Below are 25,900 nucleotides of genomic sequence, written 5' to 3'. Positions count from 1 at the left end.
AATACTCCCCATTTGCCTGGATGAGTGCAGCTCCAACAGCACTCAAGCAGCATGACACCATCCAGGATAAAGCAGCCCGCTTGATTGGCGCTACATCCACTAGTATCCACTCCCTCCACCACTGACGCTCAGTAGCAGTAGTGTGCACTATTATAAGTGCTTCTCCACTTTCAAAATGATGCTCAAAGCCAGGGCAATGCAGAGCGAGTCCCTTATATGCAATTAGTGCCAAGAATGGCTGAGTGGAAGCCAGTGACAACTCAGTAGGGCGCAACGTTAGGGAAACAGTGAGCAAAACGCAGTGTCCAGTTGTTCTTCTATGCTGACTTATTGCAGATTTGCCTCACTTATATCTGTTAAAAAGCCAATGAGAAGATTAGAAAAAACAGAAACAATGGTTAGAGTACCAATAGACAATAGACAATAGGTGCAGGAGTAGGCCATTCTGCCCTTCGAGCCTGCACCGCCATTCAATATGATCATGGCTGATCATTCCTAAACAGTATCCTGTTCCTGCCTTATCCCCATAGCCCTTGATTCCACTATCCTTGAGAGCTCTATCCAACTCTTTCTTAAATGAATCCAGAGAGTGGGCCTCCACTGCCCTCTGGGGCAGAGCATTCCACACAGCCACCACTCTCTGGGTGAAGAAGTTTCTCCTCATCTCTGTCCTAAATGGTCTACCCCGTATTTTTAAGCTGTGTCCTCTGGTTCGGCACTCACCCATCAGCGGAAACATGTTTCCTGCCTCCAGAGTGTCCAATCCTTTTATAATCTTATACGTCTCAATCAGATCCCCTCGCAGTCTTATAAACTCAAGGGTATACAAGCCCAGTTGCTCCAGTCTTTCAGTGTAAGGTGGTTCCCACCATTCCAGGAATTGACCTCGTGAACCTACGCTGCACTCCCTCAATAGCCAGAATGTCTTTCCTCAAATTTGGAGACCAGAACTGCACACAGTACTCCAGGTGTGGTCTCATCGGGGCCCTGTACAGCTGCAGAAGCACCTCTTTGCTTCTATACTCAATTCCTCTTGTTATGAAGGCCAGCATGCTATTAGCCTTCTTCACTACCTGCTGTACCTGCATGCTTGCCTTCATTGACTGGTGTACAAGAACACCCAGATCTCTCTGTACTGCCCCTTTACCTAAATTGATTCCATTGAGGTAGTAATCTGCCTTCCTGTTCTTGCTACCAAAGTGGATAACCATACATTTATCCACATTAAACTGCATCTGCCATGCATCTGCCCACTCACCTAACTTGTCCAGGTCACCCTGTAATATCCTAACATCCTCATCACATTTCACCCTGCCACCCAGCTTTGTATCATCAGCAAATTTGCTAATGTTATTGCTGATACCATCTTCTATATCATTAACATATATTATAAAAAGCTGCGGTCCCAGCACGGATCCCTGCGGTACCCCACTGGTCACTGCCTGCCATTCCGAAATGGAGCCATTTATCACTACTCTTTGTTTCCTATCAGCCAACCAACTTTCAATCCAATCTAGTACTTTGCCCCCAATACCATGTGCCCTAATTTTGCTCACTAACCTCCCATGTGGGATTTTATCAAAAGCTTTCTGAAAGTCCAGGTACACCACATCTACTGGATCTCCCTCGTCCATCTTCAGAGTTACATCCTCAAAAAATTCCAGAAGATTAGTCAAGCATGATTTCCCCTTCATAAATCCATGCTGACTCTGTCCTATCCTGTTACTACTATCCAGATGTGCCGTAATTTCATCCTTTATAATAGACTCTAGCATCTTTCCCACCACTGAGGTCAGACTAACTGGTCTATAATTTCCTGCTTTCTCTCTCCCATCTTTCTTAAAAAGTGGTATAACATTAGCCACCCTCCAATCCTCAGGAACCGACCCCGAATCTATCGAACTCTGGAAAATAATCACCAACGCATCCATGATTTCCCGAGCCACCTCCTTCAGTACCTTGGGATGTAGACCATCAGGCCCCGGAGACTTATCAACCTTCAGACCTAACAGTCTCTCCAACACCAAATCCTGGCAAATATAAATTCCCTTAAGTTCAGGTCCTTCAGCCACTGTTACCTCAGGGAGATTGCTTGTGTCTTCCCCAGTGAACACAGATCTGAAGTACCCATTTAATTATTCTGCCATTTCTTTGTTCTCCGTAATATATTCCCCTGTTTCTGTCTTCAAGGGCCCAATTTTAGTTTTAACCATTTTTTTGCCTTGCACATACTTTAAAAAGTTTTTACTATCCTCCTTTATATTATTGGCCAGTTTACCTTCGTACCTCATTTTTCCTCTGCGTATTTCCTTCTTAGTAATCCTCTGTTGCTCTTTAAAAGCTTCCCAGTCCTCAGTTTTCCCACTTATCTTTGCTATGTTATACTTTTTCTCTTTTAACTTTATATGTTTCTTAACTTCCCTCGTCAGCCACGGCCACCCATGCCTCCTCCTGGGATCTTTCTTCCTTTTAGGAATGAACTGATCCTGCAACTTCTGCATTATACACAGAAATATCTGCCATTGTTCCTCCACTGTCATCCCTGCTAAGGTATTGCACCATTGAACTTTGGCCAGCTCCTCCCTCATAGCTCCATAGTTCCCTTTATTCAACAGTAGTACTGTCACTTCCGACTGTACCCTCTCCCTCTCAAATTGCAGATTGAAGCTTAATGTATTATGGTCACTACTTCCCAATGGCTCCTTCAATTTGAGGTCTGACCAATTCTGGTTCGTTGCACAATACCAGATCCAGAATTGCCTTCTCCCTGGTCGGCTCCAGCACCAGCTGCTCTAAGAATCCATCTCTGAGGCACTCCACAAAGTCTCTTTCTTGAGGTCCAATACCATCCTGATTCTCCCAGTCTACCTGCATGTTGAAATCCCCCATAACAACTGTAGTAACAAATTTGCGACAGGCCAATTTCAGCTCCTGATTCAACTTACATCCGACATCCAGACTACTGTTTGGGGGCCTGCAGATGACTCCCAAGAGGGACTTTTTACCCTTAGTATTTCGCAGCTCTATCCACACTGACTCTACATCCCCTGACTCTCGGTTCCCCCTGCGCAAGGGACTGAATATCCTCCCTTACCAACAAGGCCACCCCACCCCCTGGGCCCGTCAGTCTATCCTTACGATAGCACGTGTAGCCTTGAATATTCAAGGGCAGCTGCCTGTCATGGTCACTTGGGTACCACATGGAGTTGTGGGGAGGTACAAATTACCTTTATAGTGGGGGGACATGGGAGTAGGGATCAGACACATTCTACACCCAACTGATCACTTGCCAACAGATTTGGGTAAGAATCGCCTGTTGTACTATTGGCCACTTACTGTAGTTGATCTTTAAAATTAGTGTCATCAACTTCCTGGCTGTTCCTTGCAATTGATTTTCCATTGACAAGTGTTCAATTGGTCTCTCAAATCAAAAGCTCTATTTACAGAACAGTTAATGTTAAGGTGTGGCTTATTTGGAAGCACATTCCTCTCCGAGCGCTCCAGGTTCAAAATGGCACGCCCCGCCCCCCCCAACCACCACCCCCAGCCTGACTGTATCAAATGGACAACTGAGTGTGCCTGAGCCCTGGACTGAGATCCTTGATGTCCTTGACTGACTGGACTGGGATCCTTGACTGATGGTAGCCCCCGTCTTCCTCCCGTAACCTGACTGAGGCCTACACCCCTGAGACATTGAGACATGGCCATTTAGTTAAAGCACATGGAGTAATGTTGCTGTTTGCACTGCTGGCCTGTGTTGTACGGGTGAGATTGACAGAACAGCGACTCATCCGCCCCTTTCACTGATCACGGCTGACAACGAGCTGCCTGGCCTTGTGTCTACGCTAAGCAGCAAGGCAAGAACCAAAGCATCATGAGCCCTTAAGGTCAGGCTGAGGGGTCATCGTGCCAAAGAGCAAGGCAAGGCAGGGATGCTGGGAGGATTGAAGTCAACATAAAGTGAGTAAATGCTAAGAAAGCAAGTTAACAGCCGTGAGATGCTCGTGGGTTGAAACCATGAGCTGGGTGCCTGTACCTGCAGGCAGTGTTCTGATAGCCACCTTCCAGAGAAAGTGTCAGTGCAATTCGAAGTGTAGTTTGGAAGTACACTGCAGTACTATTTGTGGATCAGAGATGTGAAATAATGATGTGGTGAGGCTGGCACATGTCTAACGTTAACATCCATGGATGGAGGAAGGGCATGCTCGCTGCCCGTGGACTGTAGCCTGACATGTCAGGTGACTGGTATCCAAGATGGAGGCCTGGAGGAGGCAGCAGTGAACTGGAGTCACCAAGTTTAACTCTCATGTCAGGAGTTGTCCTGTCTATTTTCTAACCAGAGGTCGGGAGGTTGGGAAAATGCATGTGGATGACCTGAGATGAGGTGGTAAGGAGACATTAATACATGCCAATGCTGCACGTTCACCTGTTGCTGCTCGCTGGAGAGAATCTCATCTCACTGTCCAACGCTCGGTTGGAAAATGACACGTTTTGGTCTTGAAGCCAAGAGAGTCCTCATTGGCCATCTCAAGCGATTTTCCCAACTTTCCCACTGTTGCCCAGTCGTTCAAGGCCTGGGACGATTTCACCCCAGACCTGAGATCCCTTGGAAGAGGCAATGTCTCACCAGTGGGGCTGCAGTACAGAACCGGTTCACATAAAAGTCCAATAAGAGTGCACTTCTTGATGTTAAAACCAAACAGTTTGCAATGCACCATGCAGTCACTCAGCTCTAGTACCTATAATGTTCTAAACTGCTTTGTCGTCAGTGACAGAGATTTGAATTGTGCTCACTGATGGATTTGCGTCCTACTCAAGAAACATGAGCATAGAATCTGCGCTGACGTTTCTAGTGCACTACAGAGGGAGTGCTGCACTACCCACAAGCTCAGAATTTTGGATGGCGTTTTAAATTGATCGCTCTGTTGACCCTCCCAGGGACCCATAAAAGATTCCATGATGCTGATTTGTAGAATAGTGGGTGCTTTCTCCACCTTGTACTGGCTAATGTTTATCCATCAACCAGTATCACTCAACCAGATTACTTACCCATTCATCTCCTAGGTTGCTGTGTGTAATTGGCTGTGCCATTAATGCATTTTGATATTAGTTTTGCTTCAAGGTCAGAGCTGATAGTGAGAGAAACTGGAACAATGAATGATCCATCTCTAGTCTTGTAATAGAGAGAGAGAGAGGGCAATTGTAACGGTTAAAAATATAGATTATTCCTATGGGTTTCAGAATCAACATGTTGAGTTGAAAGTAAAATTATTTGCTTGCAATTTCTGTCTGAGTTAGCCAGAAGCATGACACGGTGACATAGAAATACTGAGTCTGGGTTGAGCTTTGGATAGAAGGTTTCCTTGTGTCACTTACCTGTGTGTGTTTGCTGACAGAAGTAGGTCATTCAGATCCGTCTGGATTTTGTGAGCTCCTCCAACTTGAGGCGGGTGGGAGAAATCCGCAGTTCTCCTCATAGACCCTTGTGGCAAAACAAAACTTGTACCGTAGTTGGTGAGCTGAGAAAGAGCTTTACAGCAGCGAGGACGGGGACTTTCGGAGTCCACGGTTGTGAATTTTGTAAAGAAGATTGCTTGATCAAAACCTAATGGAAGAACTTCCATGTAATTGCTATATTGAGAAATAGTGGAATACCAATGAGAATTAAAGTAAATTCTGGCAAGCTGTGACACATAGTACCTTTACAGCTGGTTGAAAGAGAAGTGAATGAATCGTCAAGATACTGTAAACTATAGGGACTCCTGGGGAGAAGGTAGTGCTTTGTTTGTGGTATAAGCCTTTATATAAATTGTACGTTAGTGGTGCTTTCTTCGTTTAATATTTTTTTAATATGTACAGTAATATTTGTTTTGTTAAAACTTTTGGAATCTTGAGGCCAGATTGTCTTTGTTAATTGCAGTTGGGGACTCTTTTACCCGTGTGGTTTGGTCACCCTATGAGTTTGAGTTCTGTCCACACTGGTCAGGGAGGAGGCAAAGTGCAAGAGCTAGCTTCAGGCTTAAGCTTCACAATAACACTACAGTAGGACCCCAGTATCCCCGGATTCGTTCTCCATGGTTTTAGTTATCCGTGGTTTACTGCGGCCCGAAAATATTACACGGAACATTCCAGAAATAATTCAAAGGGGGCTGTCGGGAAGGTAAGTTTCCCATTTAAATGATAGGGTTCGCTCCGATCCGCAGTTTCACTCATGCGCAGTAGGTCTTGCAACATCTCACCAGCGGATATGGGGGGGATACCTGTATTTGTTATGTTCATTGCTGGACATGGTAATCTTTGATATACCAAGCTCTGATCTTACATTAAGTGAGGACAAATCATGTCCACATTATAGCCTAGGTCAGCGCAGAGTTCCAGACTCTAGAACATTCCTTCAAGTACATTCTAACTCCATCCACTGTGCTGTTTATACTCAGTGGTCTGCAGCTCGGTGACAACATCGCAAGGTTCCTCCAGGGTCTGAAAGCCCTTCCACAACAGGGGCAACCATTGTTTTTCAGAGTTGTAGGAATAAACAGAGGTGGGGCAGAAAAGAGTCAATTAGCACCTTTAATATAATTTGTCAAACAGCTCGTAATAAATGAGGTGGATTATATGAGCAGCATTCAATAGAATTGGTCAAATAAAGTGAACTGTGTAATACCTTTGGTGCTGAGAGTGTGAAATCCTCAGATATAATGGCTTTCTGTGTGCTACAACGTTTCGGCTCGAATGGTAGGAAATGTAGAGTCAGTGATTTGTTACTGCTCAGTCCTGCTTAAAACATGACCATTTCCTGAGGTTTTAAAAAATATAGTTGCCATTTTGGTGACACTTATTTTGCTGGCATCTTGAAGTTGTGAAAGCTGGTTTATAAATACAGACCCCATATTCCAATCCCTTCCCATTTCCTTATTTGTGTGCTTTGTTCAGGATTGTCTGGCAGTGAACTCGTGTCTGTGAATTTTACGTTAGATGAAAGAGTACCTTCGAAAAGTCGTATGGCAGTTTGCAATATGCTCCGATACATGCACCAATAAGGCTGGACTATTTATTTCTTTTCTTTTTCTAACTGTACTTTGTTTCCTAAGTGTCTGATCTTAAGTATCTGTACCCAAATGCCTTAAGGTGGTGCAGTAATGCGGTGACTGTAAGCGTGTGACATGTTTACATGTAAAACCAGTTCAATCCAATTCAATTGTTATCAAATCGTTTGGTTTTGTGAATTTGCAATTTGGAGCATGCTGCCTTTGTTTGTATTTGCTGGGGTGCTGTATCCTAGTTGGAGAGGGTTGTGGCAAAGCAGTTGGGTTCATTAACAGTCAATGACACTGGACAGGACCCAGTTACTCTTTGAGTTCCCCTGCTGGAGCTGACACAGATACATGACCCGCACTTTGCACCTTGTGCCCAGGCTGACTGAGATGGGGGACTCACCACGGCTTGGAGAAATTTTAAAGGCAGAACCCTGCTCAGTTGTTGCATGAAAGATGCTGACAGGTACAATTCATTGCATCTGTGCTGCTGATCCAGTGCTCACGATAGTGTAAAGTCAAGAACTGCATTGAAGGGCTGGAACACGTTCAGAAGGTGATAGCCAGTTTCATGTCACAAGGCAGAACAGGGGATAACACGATATGCAGAGAAACCTTAAGCATAACCTAATGTAAGCGGCAAATGATAGAATATGTTTAGATGCAGCATCTTAGAAATGAACAGGAATGGGTTGCATCTCACTGGAGCATTTTGGGATTTGATGGCTGCACACCAGCTCACAATCTTACCCTGACACCTACTGGGTGTTTGAGCTGCTAACAGCATGGGGCATCTGGGAGATCACTGAATGGTGGGACCAGTTGCGTGTCTACCCTGAAACCTGTCGGATTGAAGGATTGTTGACGAAACACAGGAACGACAGGGGACAAAAGGGTGAATTAGAATCTAATCAGGTGCTGAGAGAAAAGTGATGGGGCCTTAAGATACTGGCACCACCTGGTGTTCCAGTTTCCTGACAGTGCCCGCGACTTTTGCCAAGGTGTACTCAGGATTGACACAGTTTCACATCTTTCCCATTCTGCGCCATAAGACTTTGTCGAAATTGTATTACCGACAATCATGTTAAAAATGTGCTTGCACTCTTAGTTAGAAGCCTTGATTTTCTGTGGTGAGCTTAATGGGGTAAAATAATGTACAAATGTGGCAAGTTCTTAAAAAGCAGTAGGCACGCTGAGAGAGGGCTGTTGTTTGTGGTGATTCCCAACTTGGCTGGGTAGCTTCAAGTTAACTTTAAATCACACTGGAGTGGTGTCAGGAAGCACCCCTTCAGTGGTGATTCTGCACTGGATCCTACCAAAGTGCTGGTGTCTGGGGGAGGCATCTGATCATTCCAAAACTGAGATTGAGTGCTTGTGCTTTCGTTGGGTGAGGCTATTAAAAGGGTAAAGTCGCCATAGTCCCGCAAGACTCATAGGGCTGCTCTCTCGTTACAGAGAGACAATTGATGGTGGTTTAACCTGAGGGTCACCATTTCCTCTGGCGAGCGGAGAGGCTGAGAAGGAGAATTCTCCAGGGTAACCTCAGTTGATGCGGGAATTGAACCCAAGCATCAAGGAACCAAGGACGTTCTGTTGAGTTAAGGTACAGAGATAAGGATTAATCGTGAAGATGCGAGAGGGGATGAATGGGCTCTGCTTGTCCTTATTAACCGTGACTACTTCAGAAGTGGTCTACCCTGAGTTCAGGCCATGGGTCTTCCTAGTAACCCCACTCCATGGTTTCCAGCTCAGGGGTTTGGGGAGTAGGAAGAGGGTAGATGCAGCCATTGCGACAAGGCTTTCAGCTGGAGGAATTGCCATCTAGCCTTGAAATCCTTTAAAATCCTATGGTGGGGAACACCATGCTACTTAATCTTTGAGACCAGCCTTTGCGCCCTCTCAGACTCTTTCAAGTGCTTGTTCCTGGACATCCCTTGTAATTCGGGACTGGCATCTGACAGAGAATGTAGCTATCACCTTCATCCCCTTCCCGACTCACCTATTGTACACTATGCTACTTTCTCCCCACCCCCACCCTCCTCTCATTTATCTCTCCACCCTTCAGGCTCTCTGTCTATATTCCTGATGAAGAGCTTTCGCCCGAAACGTCGATTTTGCTGCTCCTCGGATGCTGCCTGACCTGCTGTGCTTTTCCAGCACCACTCCAATCTAGAATCTGACAGAGAATGTGACAAGCCTAGTTAGTCCTTCAGGAAGATTGACCCTTCTCCACTTTAAATGCAGGGTAAAGGGCTCTCTTCTCTTGCCCAGTGACATGCGTCAGCTGTGACTCAGTGTGGCTCACCTCTGAGTCTATGGGTTCGACTCCCACTGCAGGGACCTGAGCACAGAATCGAGGCTAATACTCTAGCACGGTACTGAGGGAGTGCTGCACTGTTTTTAAGATGAGACATTAAACTGAGGCCCCCTCAGGTGAACATGAAAAGCGCTATTCTGGAAAGAGCAAGAGAGCAATCCCCTGTGTCCTGGCCACTGTTTACATTTCAGTTGGCATCTCATCAGGGTGACACGGTAGCTCAGTAGTTAGCACTGCTGCCTCACAGCTCCAGGAACCTGGGTTCGATTCCAGCCTCGAGTGACTGTCTGTGTGGAATTTGCACATTCTGCCCGTGTATGTGTGGGTTTCCTTTGGGTGCTCCAGTTTCCTTCCACAGTCCAAAGATGTGCAAGTTAGGTGAATTAGCCATGCTAAATTGCCCATAATGTTCAGGGATATGTAGGTTAGGTGCATTAGTCAGGGGTAAATGTAGAGTAATAGGATAGGGGAATGGGTCTGGGTGGGGTACTCTTCGGAGAGTAGGTGTGGACTTGTTGAGCCAAATGGCCTGTTTCCACACTGTAGGGATTCAAACGACATATTATCTGGTCATCATTGCACCTCTGTTAGAACAGTGACTGTGAAAATGTTTTTCATTGGATGCAAAGTGCTTTAAATTCAGTGCTTTATGTAAGATGTTACGTAAGTGGCCATTGCTCACTTGCATTTTAGATTAAGGTTTCGGTTTTACTGTCACGTGTACTTGAGAACAGGAGTCCAGGGAAAGGTGTACCAAGTCCTCATTTTCTGGTGCCATCGTAGCAAACACAAGAGAGGATTAAAAACAGAAACAGAAATTAAAAAAAAAACAGCAAAAAGAAAAGGAAATGTCCACCTTACCGCCCCCCCCCACCCCCCCACCACTTGGCTCAAAATGGACACTGGGCCCAGAGTCCTAAACGGTGCCTTGTTCTGGCATACAGTTATCCCACTGCCACCTCCTGGGACCGGCATTTCAGTGAAGGAGCCCACCGCTGCCAAAGCCCAGGGGAGGAACTGCTTCCACCGCTGCTAACTTTCTGGGAAGCGGCCCGACGCCACCGAATAAAGGTTTCCAAAAAAATGGGAGATGGAAGCGGGCAAGCTCTGGCCTTAGGACCCACTTTCTCCAATGCCACCATTTTGAAAAAAAAGGTCCTGCATTGCAAGCAGCAGCAGCAGTCACCTGGAGGCCTTGCTGAGGGACCGTGCACATTCCTAACCAGCTGGGAGGTTTCTTTCTGGCGTTCTGTGGGACCCAGGTCCAGTAGGAAGTGTGTTTTGCCTGATTGGGTCTCTTTGAAGGCGCCAGAGAATGAGCCTTTTCAATCCTGATGGAGTGGCCTGGTTGTTGGTGGTGAAGGGGTCGAACCATCAACCTTCAACCCCAGCAGTTTTCCTTCTCTTCCCTAATGTAATTATTTTTCTCCATAGCAAGCACTTCACCGCTCCATATGTTAGCTGAGCGTGTAAATTGGGTCCCCAAAGGAATCGAAAGTGGGCTGTTTCCTTACGTTAATCTGCAGTCATTCAGCATCTCATCTCAGGTGTGCTCCGAAAATGCACTGAGCTCATTTTAAAAACTGTCCACTCAGGTTCCTTGATGACCTGCCGTGGAACAGTTCGCCTCTCCTTTCGTCACCAGCTGTGGAAACAGAGTGGAGAGAGAGGACTCAACAACTGCACATCCTGACGTGTAGAGGTTCAGAGATTAATGAGCCCCTGCTTTGAGACGGATGCTGCTGAGGTAGTGTCTGGGAGAAGGCCAGATTTTCCTGCAATTTTAAAGCAGAATGACATCATTTGAACCGTCCGACTGCATCCTGATGAAGTACTTTCCCTTTATTGGACAACACTCTGAGCAGAAGCCTTGCTTCAATTGTTCTTTGATTCATTCACGATATGATGGCGTCGCTGGCTAGGCCTGCATTTATTGCCCATCCCTAATTACCCAGAGGGCAGTTAAGTATCAACTTAAGTGTGGGTCTGGAGTCACTTGTAGGACAAACCAGGTAGGGATGGCCGTTTCCTTCCTTCAAGGGACAAGTTTTTCCTGGCAATAGATTAATGGTCATCATTAGACTCTTAACTCCTTTATTTTGTTCTTGGTCCTTTCTTGCTGAAACCCTTCCAGCCAGACCATCCACCCCTCTGATTGGCTACTGCAGCAGAGGTCCTGCTCTTACCCGACTGGTCAAGGGCTGAAGGTGATAGTGAAAAGGAATTAAGACCCTGGACAGTCTGTCACCTCCTTCCTGCCTGACTTTAACAAGGGCTTTGAACTTGCCGTGCACTCTGTGTGGGTTTACAGCTACGGCTTTCCTTGTTAGGCCTCAAAGGGAGAGTCTTTTACCATTGATCTCTCTCACCACCAACTTCAGACTTAAAATCCCACCTCTTTGTCCAGGGTTAGGTCTCCTGCACTGATCTTTGTGCCTCTTGGCATTGATGTCAGTTTTTGACTGCTACCATTTGAGGCAAATGGGATCAAAGGTTATGGGGAGAAAGCAGGATTAGACTATTGAGTTTGTGATAAATAGCAGAGCAGGATCAAAGGGTCGAATGGCCTCCTCCAGTTCCTACCTTCTATGTTTCTATTCACACAATGTCCTTGCGCAATGTCCCAAATTTGCTTGATGGCATATTGATACAAATTATAGCTGATGACATGTAAACATTTGGTCATGTTGGAAACACGGCAGCCAAATCTACGCAGAGCAAGCTTCCATTAAAGTGTCAAAATGGCCAGGTCACCTATTTTAATGACATTGGTTCAGGGATAAATGTTGATCATCCTAACTATGGGGAACTCCCCATCTCTGCATTGAATGAATGCCACAGAGCCTGATACTGTACCTTACTTAGAGGCCAGAATCACCATGTCATGGTAAATGATAATGACCATTTGTCAGGGATCGAATAACTCAGTAGGTTAGCTTAATTAAAACAGTAAAACACATTCTAAGTTATGAAGCAGGCAGTACATGAAGCCAAATGACTTCTGAGTATGTAGGTTACAGGCTAATTGGCAGGCTGAGTCACAACATTGTATGTCAACACAGCATCTGGAATCCTTCATGATAGACTCTCTTAAGGGCCTTGCACTCATACAACAAATCTTGGTTTAAAATCTCATCTGAAATACGTCACCTCCAGCCATGCAGTGCTCCCTTAATACTGCACCGGAGTGTCAGCAAGGACACTGTTTCTGGATTGACGCTTGAACCCACAACCCTCTGGTGTGGAGGTGGGAGACACTACTCATTGAGTCTCTGCATTTACCTACCAGGCCTAAAGTAAAATGAGCCTGGGCAATGTACAGCTTATGCCACCCGAGTACTCTGTGACTTGACTGAGTTTCTTGAAGAAGTAACAAAGAGGATTGATGAGGGCAGAGCGGTAGATATGATCTATATGGACTTCAGCAAGGCGTTCAACAAGGTTCCCCATGGGACACTAGTTAGCAAGGTTAGATCTCATAGAATACAGGGAGAATTAGCCATTTGGATATAGAACTGGCCCAAAGGTTAGAAGGCAGAGGGTGGTGGTGGAAGGTTGTTTATCAGACTTGAGGCATGTGACCAGTGGAGTGCCACAAGGATCGGTGCTGGGTCCTCTACTTTTTGTCATTTACATAAATGATTTGAATGCGAGCATAAGAGGTATAGTTAGTAAGTTTGCAGATGACACCAAAATTGGAGGTGTAGTGGACAGCAAAGAAGGTTACCTCAGATTATAAAAGGATCTTGACCAGATGGGCCAATGGGCTGAGAAATGGCAGATGGAGTTTAATTCAGATAAATGCGAGATGCTGCATTTTGGAAAGGCAAGTCTTAGAAGGACTTATACACTTAATGGTAAGGTCCTAGGGAGTGTTTCTGAACAAAGAGACCTTGGAGGTAGGTTCATAGCTCCTTGAAAGTGGAGTCGCAGGTAGATAGGACAGTGAAGAAGGCGTTTGGTATGCTTTCCTTTATTGGTCAGAGTATTGAGTATGGAAATCGGGAGGTCATGTTGCAGCTGTACAGGACATTGGTTAGGCCACTGTTGGAATATTGCGTGCAATTCTGGTCTCCTTCCTATTGGAAAGATGTTGTGAAACTTGAAAGGGTTCAGAAAAGATTTACAAGGATGTTGCCAGAGTTAGAGGATTTGAGTTATAGGGAGAGACTGAACAGGCTGGGGCTGTTTTTCCTGGAGCGTCGGAGGCTGAGGGGTGACCTTATAGATGTTTACAAAATTATGAGGGGCATGGATAGGATAAATAGACAAAGTCTTTTATTGGGGTCGGGGAGTCTAGAACTAGAGGGCATAGGTTTAGTGTGAGAGGGGAAAGATGTAAAAGAGACCTAAGGGGCAACCTTTTCACACAGAGGGTGGTACGTTTATGGAATGTGGTGGAGGCTGGTACAACTGCAACTTTTAAAAGGCATTTAGATGGGTATATGAATAGGAAGGATTTGGAGGGATATGGGCCGGGTGCTGGCAGGTGGGACTAGATTGGGTTGGGATATCTGGTCGGCATGGATGGGTTAGACCAAAGGGTCTGTTTCCACTCTGTACATCTCTATGACTCTATGACTTATTGAAAGCCTCTATCAGAAATTGATGGCTGTTGAGGAAAATTGGAAATGTTAGATTGATGTCATAGGTAGTTTTAAGCTTAAGTACTGGGAACTGGAGGTCATGTTTATATAAATCTCCTCAAGGTGATCAGCATGTCAGGTACTCTCCAAAGGGCCCGTCTCCCTGTCAGGTAGAGAGTGAAGACATTTGTTGGGGAAGAGCATAGAGAGGAGATGTTTAGGACAGGGAAGGTACCAGGTGGCATTTGAATGAGAGGGCTGGACCCTTATGGCTGAGAGGGTAGACCTTGGATGATGGAGCAAGGTGTCAGGAGGACCACATTGTTATTCAAGCTGAGGTCACGCTCTGATCCAACCTGGAGCTACAGAGAACATACCGCATATAGACAGGCCATTTGGCAATCCGATGTTCAAGCTCGTCTTGAGTATCCCTGTCCTCTACTCCATTTCGCCCAATTCCTAGTTCCTTCTCTTCTTTCTCCCTGATGCACTCCCTTAATTGGACTTTGGCCCTCCTCAACCGGACTGTGTAATAACAAAGTAAACAACAGTACAGTTCTCTCAGGAAGGAGGTTTCTCCTGAATTCTCCATTGGATTTATCAGTGATTATCCTTTATTTCTTACCCCTAGCTCCTCCCCAAGTGGAAACATCTCCATGTCAACCCTATCAAACCTCTCAATTTGAGAGACAGCAATCAGGCACATCACTTCGATATTAAAAAAAAAGCCTGTTTAGTCTTTCCAGATAGATGAGTCATTGTCCTTAAAGTTGAGCTGTGGCCTGAGATCAGTCATATTGATTGGTGGAGCAGACAAGAGCCTTTCGTCTGCCCTTGCTCCTTCATGTGTTCTTATTTTGCAACTTCTTCAGTGCCTCAATTTCCTACATACAATATGGAGACCAGAATCAGTGGACGGTCCACCGGGTATGGTCTAACCTGGAGATCCTGTTCAAGGCAATACTGTAGTAGCAGCGGCAGGAAGCTGTGTTTTGGGACACAAGGTGTTTGGGGTTGAATTTTCCTGAGTTTACGTGCAGAGACCGGGTTATTGCAATGCAAAGTTAATAATAATGTCACAAACGTTGGAGCAAAAGTGGCTGTGTTACATGACCTTGCACTGCATCTGAATTCCTCTCTCTCTCTCTCTTACACATGTCGTATGCCTTGTGCTCAAATACATCTCTGCTCAGTATAACAGCCCCAAACTCAAGGCTTGGATGCCAATATCCTGCAATTATAGCAGGCTGTAATTTTACACAAAACCAAAATAAGTAAATATGCATCGCAAGTTGCTTGGGTAGTTTGGGAATTTAGATTAAAAGATACCATGGTAGACTAACAATGATGCACGTTTGAAGAAATATTGTATAATTCTCAATAAATATTCACTCCCTTGAGGGATTAAGTAAACTGATACAACTGTGGTTAACTGGAAAAGTTGTAATTAGAATTCGAGTGAACAAAAGAACCTAAACTACTGCCAGAAGAAATAGGGTTCATGGCGATTGGAGCTTTGTAGAAATCAGCACTGGGTGGCCAAGAAAAGAACAAAATAGGATGAGGAAAGTCGCGAGGAATATGAAAACCTAGCTTGTAGGGATTTCTACAAATAAGTTTAAAAAAAGAAGAGATTGTAGAAAATAAACATGGATCCCTCAGAGACAGAGGCAGGAGAAACTATAATGGAGAAGAAGGATGTGAAACAAATGTCTTTGATCTGTATTCACTGTGGAAGACACAAAGAAATACGTACTGGAAAGAGGAGGGAGTCAAGGAATTAATGAGAGTGAGGAACCTGAAGTTATATTACAAACAAAATTAATAGGACTACAAGTTGACGAGTATTCTAAATCTGATGACCCACATCCAAGCATTATGGAAAAGCTCGTGGCATTGGTTTTGAATTTCCAGAATTCTTTATATTCTTCCAGAATGGTCCCCGTGGATTTTACAAAAACTTGGATTATGTGCTGCCAATGTTTATTGCTGACCCCAATTGTAGAGTCATAGAGATGTACAGCACGGAAACAGACCCTTCGGTCCAACTCGTCCATGCTGACCAGAATCCTAAATTAATCTAGTCCCACCTGCCAGCACCCGGCCCATATCCCTCCAAACCCTTCCTATTCATATACCCATCCAGATGCCTTTCAAATGTTGTAATTGTACCAGCTCCACCACTTCCTCTGGCTGCTCATTCCATACATGCACCACCTCTGCATGAAAAAGTTGCTACTTAGGTCCCTTTTATATCTTTCCCCTCTCACCCTAAACCTATGCCCTCATCTCAGGGAAAAGAACTTGGCTATTTACCCTATCCGTGCCCCTCTATGAGGTCACCCCTCAGCCTCCGACGCTCCAGGGAAAACAGACCCAGCCTGTTCAGCCTCTCCCTCTAGCTCAAATCCTCCAACTCTGGCAACGTCCTTGTAAATCTATTCTGAACCTTTTCATGTTTCACAACATCTTTCCGATAGGAAGGAGACCAGAATTGCATGCAATATTCCAAAAGTGGCCTAACTAATGTCCTGTACAGCCGCAACATGACCTCCCAACTCCTGTACTCAATACTCTGACCGATAAAGGAAAGTATATCAAACACCTTCTTTACCATCCTATCTACCTGCAACTCCACTTTCAAGCGACTATGAATCTGCACTCCAGGGTCTTTCTGATCAGCACACTCCCTAGGATCTTACCATTAAATGTATAAGTCCTGCCCTGATTTGCTTTTTCAAAATGCAGCACCTCGCATTTATCTAAATTAAACTCCATCTGCCACTCCTCAGCCCATTGGCCCATCTGATCAAGATCCTGTTGTAATCTGAGGTAACCTTCTTTGCTGTCCACTACACCTCCAATTTTGGTGTCACCTGCAAACTTACTAACTGTGCTTCCTGTGTTCACATCCATGAGAAGGCGATATTGAGCCACTTATTGAAAATAAGTGAGCAGCTTGCAATTATAACTGCGTGAATACAAGTGATTAGAAGTGAGCTATTTGCTGTGGGTCTGGACTCATGTCAAGGCTGAGTATGGACATCATATTTCATTCCTTTGAGATAGGCCATTTATATGAGTGAACCAGATGGGTTTTTACATCATGAGAGGCAGCTGGTGGGCATGTGCAGGATTATTCCTGTCGTGCAGAATGGTTGAGCTTCCCTCCTTTCATCCTGGCACCTGGGCTGATTGAAAACGCGGGCTTTTGTCTCTGACTCATTGGTCCAACTCCCTGGTTTGAGTCCATCAATGTGACCATAAGACATAGGAGCAGAAGTCTGACATTCAGCCCATCGAGTCTGCTCCGCCATTCCATGAGATCATGGCTGATCTGATAATCCTTACTCGACTTTCTTGGGCTTTTCCACGTAACCCTCACTGATTAAAGATCTGTCTAAGCCTTGAGTATACTTAATGAGCCAGTCTTGACAGCCCCCTGCAGTAAAGGATTCCACAGATTCACTATATTCTGAGAGAAGGAATGCCTCCTCATTGCTATCTTAAATGTGTGACTCATTCTTCTGAGATATGACTTCTGGTCCTAGACTCTCCTACAAGGATGAATGACCCTTTAATCATCTACCCTGTCAAGTCCCCAAGAATCTTGAATGTTTCAGTATGTTTGTCTCTTGTCACTGTACTCCTAATAGAGTCATAGAGATGTACAGCGTGGAAACAGACCCTTTGGTCCAACCCGTCCATGCTGACCAGATATCCCAACCCAATCTAGTCCCACCTGTCAGCACCCGGCCCATATCCCTCCAAACCCTTCCTATTCATATGCCCATCCAAATGCCTCTTAAATGTTGTAATTGTACCAGCCTCCACCACTTCCTCTGGCAGCTCATTCCATACACGTACCACCCTCTGTATGAAAAAGTTGCCCCTTAGGTCTCTTTTATATCTTTCCCCTCTCACCCTAAACCTATGCCTTCTAGTTCTGGACTCCCCGACCCCAGGGAAAAGACTTTGTCTATTTATCCTATCCATGCCCCTCATAATTTTGTAAACCTCTATAAGGTCACCCCTCAGCCTCTGATGCTCCAGGGAAAACAGCCACAACCTGTTCAGCCTCTCCCTATAGCTCACATTTTCCAAACCTGGCAACATCCTTGTAAATATTTTCTGAACCCTTTCAAGTTTCACAACATCCTTCCGATGGGAAGGAGACCAGAATTGCACGCAATATTCCAACAGAACTTAAAGTAGGATAAAAGGCCCATGCAGCATCGAGGGCCAAAGGGCCTGTACTTTGCTGTACTGTTGTTCTAAAGTAGTACATATAACCAGACTATTGAGGAAAGCCAGGAGGAGAGAGAGAAGACAAGGAATCTTAGACCTTTTAGTCTGATGTCAGTCTTCGGAAAAAGTTATTTCTGCAACCTGTTTCAGCAGAATATGGTGCTTAGAAAATCGTGATGTAATTAGGTAGACTTTTGAAAAGGAAATCATTTTCATGAAATATGTTTGTCGAGAGTGTAGTCAGTATGAATAAGGATATTCAAACCGCATTTGATAAGACACAAATGGAAGTTGCTATGCAGGATTCGAGTTGTCAGGATTAGCGTAGCCTGAGAATTGGTAATGGCCAGAAAACAGAGTCAGAAGAAATAGTCATTTTTGGCTGGCAATTGGTGAAGTGTCAATCAGGATCAGCATTAGACCTCAACTCATTCCGGTCTGTGATCGGGACTTGGAGAAAGGGACTGAGTGGATTTTTTTGTCCAGTTTTGTGGACAAAGCAAAGCCCAGTGAGGAGTTAAATGGGAAGGAGGACACGAACAGGTTGCAAAGTGTTAGAAATGGATCAGGTGGCAAAGTGGAGTACAGTGTATATGTGGGGACTTTGTTCTTCGAGTGAGAGATGAGAAAACGTTGATTGTTTTTGGATCCACTTGAGATCCTTGTACATGAATCAGAGAAAACTAACATGCAGGGCATAGCAAGTGATTAGGGAAGCGAGGAGGGTAGAAGATGACAGGAGCGAGGAGTTATACAAAGCCCCGTGAGATCACACCCGCAATGCTGTACGCAGCAGTTTTGATCTCCTTACCCCCCACCCACCAAAAAAACACTGTCTTTGGGGGAACTTTCTCGATGTAGATTTGCTCACTGAGCTGGAAAGGTTCATGTTCAGATGTTTTGTCACCATACTAGGTAATATCTTCAATGAGCCTCTGGATGAAGCACTGGTGGTGTAGCCCGCTTCTATTTATGTGTTTGGGGGAATGTAACAGACGTTTACCAGGTCAGTTCCTGGGATGATGGAAGTGTGCAAGAGAAGCATTTGAACAATATTACCACCATGTTTCTGGGATTTTGGAGGATGAGAGGCGAATTGCTTGCTATCCTGAGGGCTCGACAGTGTTAATGTTTGCTCTGGCTGCAGAGCGTAGAAATCGGGATCATAATCTGAGGGGGAGGCATCAACCTTTTTAGGTATGAAAAGAGGAGAAACGTCTTTATTCTGAGGGTTGTGAATCTGCTGGCATTCTCTGCCCCAGAGGCCTGTGAATGCTCAGTCGTTGGTTATTACCGAAGATTGAGGTGGACTTGTGGATGCACAGCAGATCTAGAGGCTGGGGTGAGGGCCTGAAGTAGAGGATAACCCATGAGTTGTTGAAAGGCTAGGTGGACTCGTAGAACTGTAGAATCCCTACAGTGTGGAAGCAGGCCATTCAGCCCATTGAGTTCACACTGACCCTCCGATGAGCATTCCACCCAGGTGCAGCCCTGCTACCGTATCCCTGTAACCCTGCATTTCCCATGGCTAATACACCTAACCTACACATCACTGAACACTCTGGCCAATTTAGTGTGGCCAGTTCACATAACCTGCACATCTTTGGACAGTGGGAGGAAACCAGCGCACCCAGACGACACCCACGCAGACACTGGGAGAATGTGCAAGCTCTACACAGACAGATGGCCTGCCCTTATGCTTAAGTTTTTAAGACGTTGAGGTGCAGCAGCCATCTTTTGTTCCTGTGTTTTGTATTTGTTTCCTTATTGCGAATCCGCTTTGGGAATTTTTCTTTCCGTGAACCCTGCTCTCTGATTTCTTTTTCTTGGAATGGTATTCCAACAGCATTAGTGTGAGTCACATTAAAAATTGACGAGCTTCCCACTTGCCTGTTATTAAACACGCTGAGCTTAATGTGCATGAATAATGGTGAGATAGCTTTGTAACTTTTAATTTTCATATTTAAAGAGGGAATGTGCGATTAATATTCCGTGTGTCCTTTGGGCCCAAGTTGCTTGGGCTGACTTTTAATTGTTTACACAGAATGATAAGTTGGTCAGCAAATCTGAGTGTAACTCTCTATGGACAAAAGTGTGGGTAAATACCCCAATCTCCTGAGAGCTGTTGGGGGCAGAGTAGTGGAGTCATCATTGCCCCATATATAGTACTTAGTTCCTGCCCTCCCCTTCACACAGCATTGCCCTTTGATGTGAAGGGCACTGCTTGTCACTGGCCACTCGGGTGTTTCCTATCTTCCTGGTGGTGGAAACTGAATAAAGGTTCATGCACCTTGTGTCTTTCACTGTGTCTCACACCTACACACACAACATGGGTGCTGGGGAAAATATAAGCACCACCACACTTAGGCGGTAGTGTAGAGAGAGAGAGACAAATATATAACTAGGAGATTTAGAGCCTCCTCAGTTTTAAGCACTGACTCAGTTCTGGCTGGTAATACAGTCAGTGTGTTACTGCTGGAACTGAGAAGAGTTTTCTTTGTCTTTTTCCCCTTTTTTTGTTGAGGGAAGATATTTGTTTCTTTAAGAAAAAAAATTATAGTTCTAAGTTGTACCAGGCACACACATACCATGGATATTAGTGCAGGTCTGAGCCAGTGTCTGCTACAGTGTGTAGCTTCATCTTATCTTACCTTTCTGATGAAGGGCTTTTGCCCGAAACGTCGATTTTCCTGCTCCTCGGATGGTGCCTAACCTGCTATGCTTTTCCAGCACCATTCTAATCTCACCTTACCTTCAGCCCATCAAGGGTGTGGCACTTGGCTGTACTAGTGCGCCAGCACTCGAGGAGATTGACACCACCCAGGAGAAAGCAGTCTGCGTAACGTTCTCCACTTCCTTCCTCCACCCTCAGTGCACCCTGGCTGCCGTGTGGATCAAGGGGTCCTGCCCGCAGCAACGATTCTCCTGCTCCTCTGATGCTGGCTGACTGGCTGTGCTTTTTGCAGCTCCAATCTTTATCGATTGTGTGCACCCACTCACCAGGCCAGCACCTCCCAGACCTCCGTCCAGAAAAACAAGTGTAGCAGCTACATGGAAATACCACTGCAGGATCCTCTTCACTTCACACCTCACTCCGACTTGCAAGTAATTGTTAATCCTTCAAGGTCGTTGGATCAAAGTTCTTCTTTAATAGCACAATGGAAGGACCTAGAGCGGACAGACTTCAATGGTGCCTCCCACCCCCAAAGTGCAACAAAGCATGGTGCTTACTAGCACCGCTACATCCTGGGAGGAACAAGAAAGAAGACAGATTTCAACAAAAAAATGACGTGTGGTTTCTGTGGAGGCTGGGGAGTTCCACAGCACTGGATCCAGTGCCAATGTCAATCCAACCTCCCAACAGTGGAGAGACCTTGTTTGTCAGGTCAATATTGCTCTGTCCTTTGTTTATGGCAGAGAATAAAAGCCATGATGGAATTTATGCATATCTGAAAAGTAGGACAGAAGGCCAATTATTTCATTGAAATAGTGCCAAACAGTTCTGAGCTTAATAAAACACACTGACTCTGAGGATTCACTCCTCCACCGAGTCACATCGGGTTCTGACTGAAGACATTCAAGATCAATTGTGTCAGCGAGGCGTTGGCAGGAGTAGCGGCGGTGTAGTAGGCCCAGAGCAGGGACCCCTGGCATCGTCAAGGCAGCAGCTCGGAAAGCCTCGGCAGAGAAGTTGGTAAGTGACTCAGAGTTAGAAAATATGGACAAATAAGGACAGGGTCAGTATTAGATGTAGTCAATATGAATCTGTACAAAGAAGCAAAGACATATGGGCACAAATGTTAGCTTGTTCACTCGATTATCTAGTCTCGATTATTTATATTGGCTTGTTCTCCCTCCGTGGATGCTGTCTCACTCACTGTGTTCTCCAGCATTTCTTGTTTTCAGTACAGATTCCCGCATCTGCAGTAACTTGCTCCTAAAGATACTGGACTAGAAACGCCGAGTCAGGAGAGGGATGGGTCTGCTCACAGCAGTTTATCTACATTTGCACTAACTAAGGTTTTCACTAACTAAGGTCTTAGTTGGTATTTTGCCAGTGAATAGTAACTAATTATCAAATTCAAGCCTATTGAGATGGAGAGTATGACAGGTGTATATATCAGAGACGAAGAGTGTGGCGCTGGAAAAGCACAGCCGGTCAGGCAGCATCCGAGCAGCAGGAGAGCTGATGTCTTCATCAGGAATGTGCTCAGGAATACTCTCCTGCTCCTGGGATGCTATCTGACCTGCTGTGCTTTTCCAGCACCACACTTTTCGACTCTGAATCCTGAGCATCTGCAGTCCCCACTTTCTCTTAGTGCACATGTTATACCAGCGACCTGTAATGAAATAGAGATTAGTTCATTATTAAAGCATGGAATACTCCTTTTACATTTAGTTTCCCCACTTTCTGTCCTGGGCTAACATGCTGGTCACTGTTCCTCATCTGTTCCAAAGCTGGCTAAAACGACCTCTCCCACATGTGGTCCTTCACCTGAAGTGCAATCTGGTTACTCAGTGGTTGACGTAAGGGTCTACGCAGTCACTCAGTGGTCTGACCTAATCTCAGGATCAGCTTTTTTGTCACTTTTCTCACTCCAGGGCAATAGTGCTGGATCTTTTGGAGATGAAACCAGATCGGAACCTAGATTCTCCTCATTGCATGCTGCCTTGCATGTGTAAGTGATGCACGCAGCCACTGAGCCAGACAAGGGGTTTTAGTTAATGAATCATGCGGCCTCATTTTCACTGTTGCCTCATGTCTCACGTTGTCACCTCTTCATGGCCTCACCCCCTCCTCATCTCCAAAATCTCCTTCAGGTCTGAACCCTTAGGTCTGTTCCCCTGGCCCTGCACCATTCTGACTTTTCCACATCCTTGTAGCATCAGGAGTAGGCCGTTCAGCCCCTGAAGCCCGCTTTACCATTCGTTATTGTCATGGCTGATCACCCTGTCCCCTTTTCTCCCTGTGCCCTTTGATTCCCTTAGCATTAAGAACCATATCTAACTTTTTCTTTAAAACAGTCAGTGTTTTGGCCTCAGATACTTTCTCTGGCAGAGAATTCCACAGGTTCCCAACTGTACAGCTGAAGGGAAAGTTCTCCTTACCTCAGTGCTTAAATTGCGACCCCTAATTGTGGACTCTCTGGTCATCAAGAACACTGGTCATCAATAGTGGGCGGCACGGTGGCACAGTGGTTAGTGCTGCTGCCTCACAGCGCCAGAAACCCGGGTTCAATTCCCGCCTCAGGCGACTGACTGTGTGGAGTTTGCACATTCCCTCCGTGTCTGCGTGGGTTTCCTCCGGGTGCTCCGGTTTCCTCCCACCGTCCAAAAATGTGCAGGTTAGGTGAATTGGCCATGCTGAATTGCCCGTAGTGTTAGGTGCAGGGGTAAATGGAGGGGAATGGGTCTGGGTGGGTTGCGCTTCGGCGGGTTGGTGTGGACTTGTTGGGCCGAAGGGCCTGTTTCCACACTGTGAGTATTCTAATCTAAACACCCATCCTGCATTTACCTTTTTAGAATTTTATAGGTTTCTAGTGAGACCCTAGTCACTTTTCTAATCTTCAATGAATGTAGTCCTAACTGAGCCAGTCTGTCTTCATCCCTCAGTCCTGCCATCCCAGGAGTCAGTCTGGTAAACCCTTGTTGCACTCCCTCCATAGCCAGAGCATTGTTCCTCAAATAAGGAGAACTGCACACAGTGCTCTGGGTGTTGTCTCACCAAGACCCCTGTATGATCGCAGCAAAGACATCCCTGCTGCTGTACTCTCACCCTCTCTTGTCCCACTACTGATGGAACCCCTTCTCTAACTCTCCATCTGTGTAGTCTCCTTTACGATCTCCTTGAAACCTTATTTAGACTAAGCTTTCGATCACTTGTCTGATCACCACCTTGCCCCAGCATTTTATTTTGTGAAACACCTTGGGGCATTTTGTTGCATTTAAGACATTGTCCAGCACTGCGGAGGCTTCTTGTCAAAGATGTATCTGAAATTCATCAGCTTTCTGGTTGGGATTGGGTATTTTAGACTCTTTGTTTCTGCATCAGGCTATAAATACAAAATGTGCGGGAACAGGCTCGAAGATTGGCTGAAGCTAAGAAAGTACAGAAAGATGGTGTTTATTTCCACACCAGTGTGTCTATATCGTCAAATGTCCCCAAAGCCTGCAGCCTACAGAGTGGGGATTGATATAAACAGTTATTTGAACTCTTGGGTGGATGACATGATCGTATTGACTGTGCTTATCTCCACCCCCCAGATTTTGGCATTCATTGAGGCGGAGGGAATGACTGGGATGGAGAGGTAGTGATGGTGCAGAGTCATTCTGATGTGTGTAGTCATTTCGCAGCGCAGAGGGAGGCTATTGACCCATTATCCTGCGATGGCAGCTTCAGAGAGCCATTCAGCCATTCGCACTCCTCCTGCGCTTTCCCCACAGCCCAACAAAATTCTCCTTGTACCAGTTTCCCTTCGATAGCTACCATTGACTGTGTGCAGACTTTGCTCCTGCCTTCTATACATTCGAGAGAAACTCTACTTGACTCATACTTGGAATTGATATGTTGTCTTGTGTGAACAAGTTGGGCAGACTTAGTTCGTATGTGCTGCATGTGAAGACCAAAAGATTGAAACATTAAGTGCCCAAGCGAGCTGAAAAAAGTAAGTGTAGAAAGAATATTTCCCCTAGTGGGAGCTTATGGGATCATCTTGTCCATTTAAATCAGGGATGGAGCGAAATACTTTCTCACAGCATCACGAGTTTTTGCCCCTCTCTTGCTGAAGAGGTGGTAGCAGCTGAGTCTCTGAATATTTTGAAAAACCACACAAAAGGAGGTGTTGGTTAGCCCGTTGTTCATGAAGAGGGTGAAGAGCTGACAGCAGTAAGCAGGAATGTCGATTTGAGTTACAATTAGATCAGCCGTGATACTGTAGACTGGTAGAGCAAGCTTGGTGGGCCAGTTGCTTACTCCTGCTTGCTGCTTGTGTATTGTCCAGATCTCACTGCTGTAGAGGATCTCGTGGAAGACACAGACTGAGATTGACAGGCCAGTCACCTACTGCTACCCCCCCAACCCGAGGCTGCTTTGGAGAAACTCAGGGTGACATTGAGAACGACCTAGCCTGTTTTACTCCTTGGTTGTGCTAAGATTTGTGGCTTGGGGCATTGTATAACAATCCTTATGCTGCTGAATAAATTAGAGCTTATGCAGTTATACAGCAATCTTGCTGACGAAACCCTGCTGAATCGACCCAAAATATCCCATTACACAATGACCCTTGCTCTGCTGAACAAACGTGACATATGCAGTGTCACAGCTCTCTAGGATATTATTCTGAAAATTAATCTCCTCTATTCTGTTGTCACAGAAGTTAAAGATATTAAAATTATGTGAAATTTCCCAATATTTTAGACCCAGGTGGACAGGAAGCATGGACCAGGTTTCTGTATTTGACAATAATTTCTGTTTATTACAAATAAATAGACTTTAAGTGCAGGTAAACAATTATGAACCATTGGCATATAACTTAAGTTAAAACCTGAAGCCCCTTATACGTTTCTTATTACACACACACACAAAGACTGACACAAAAAAAAGTGGGCATTAAGGATGGAGGGAAAGAATGAGTCCTGTCCGCAGGGTTTGCTGAGCCAGTTCCTTTTGCAAATCAGAACGTTCCTTCTCAATCTCCTTTCTCCAGATATTTTCA

General features: G+C 45.4%; 1 protein-coding gene across 6 annotated transcripts in view; it reads left to right on the top strand.

Moving 5' to 3' along the window:
• adam23a (ADAM metallopeptidase domain 23a) overlaps positions 1–25,900 on the top strand; it is a 305,906-nt gene that overhangs the window by 20,087 nt on the left and 259,919 nt on the right. The window lies entirely within an intron of this gene.

The sequence above is a fragment of the Chiloscyllium plagiosum genome, unplaced genomic scaffold (genome assembly GCF_037043375.1).
Source record: "Chiloscyllium plagiosum isolate Xiang-an unplaced genomic scaffold, Cpla_swu_hap1 HiC_scaffold_7, whole genome shotgun sequence".
Lineage (NCBI taxonomy): Eukaryota > Metazoa > Chordata > Chondrichthyes > Orectolobiformes > Hemiscylliidae > Chiloscyllium > Chiloscyllium plagiosum.
The sequence above is the reverse complement of the archived record's forward strand: the minus strand, read 5'-3'. Positions and strand labels throughout refer to the sequence as shown.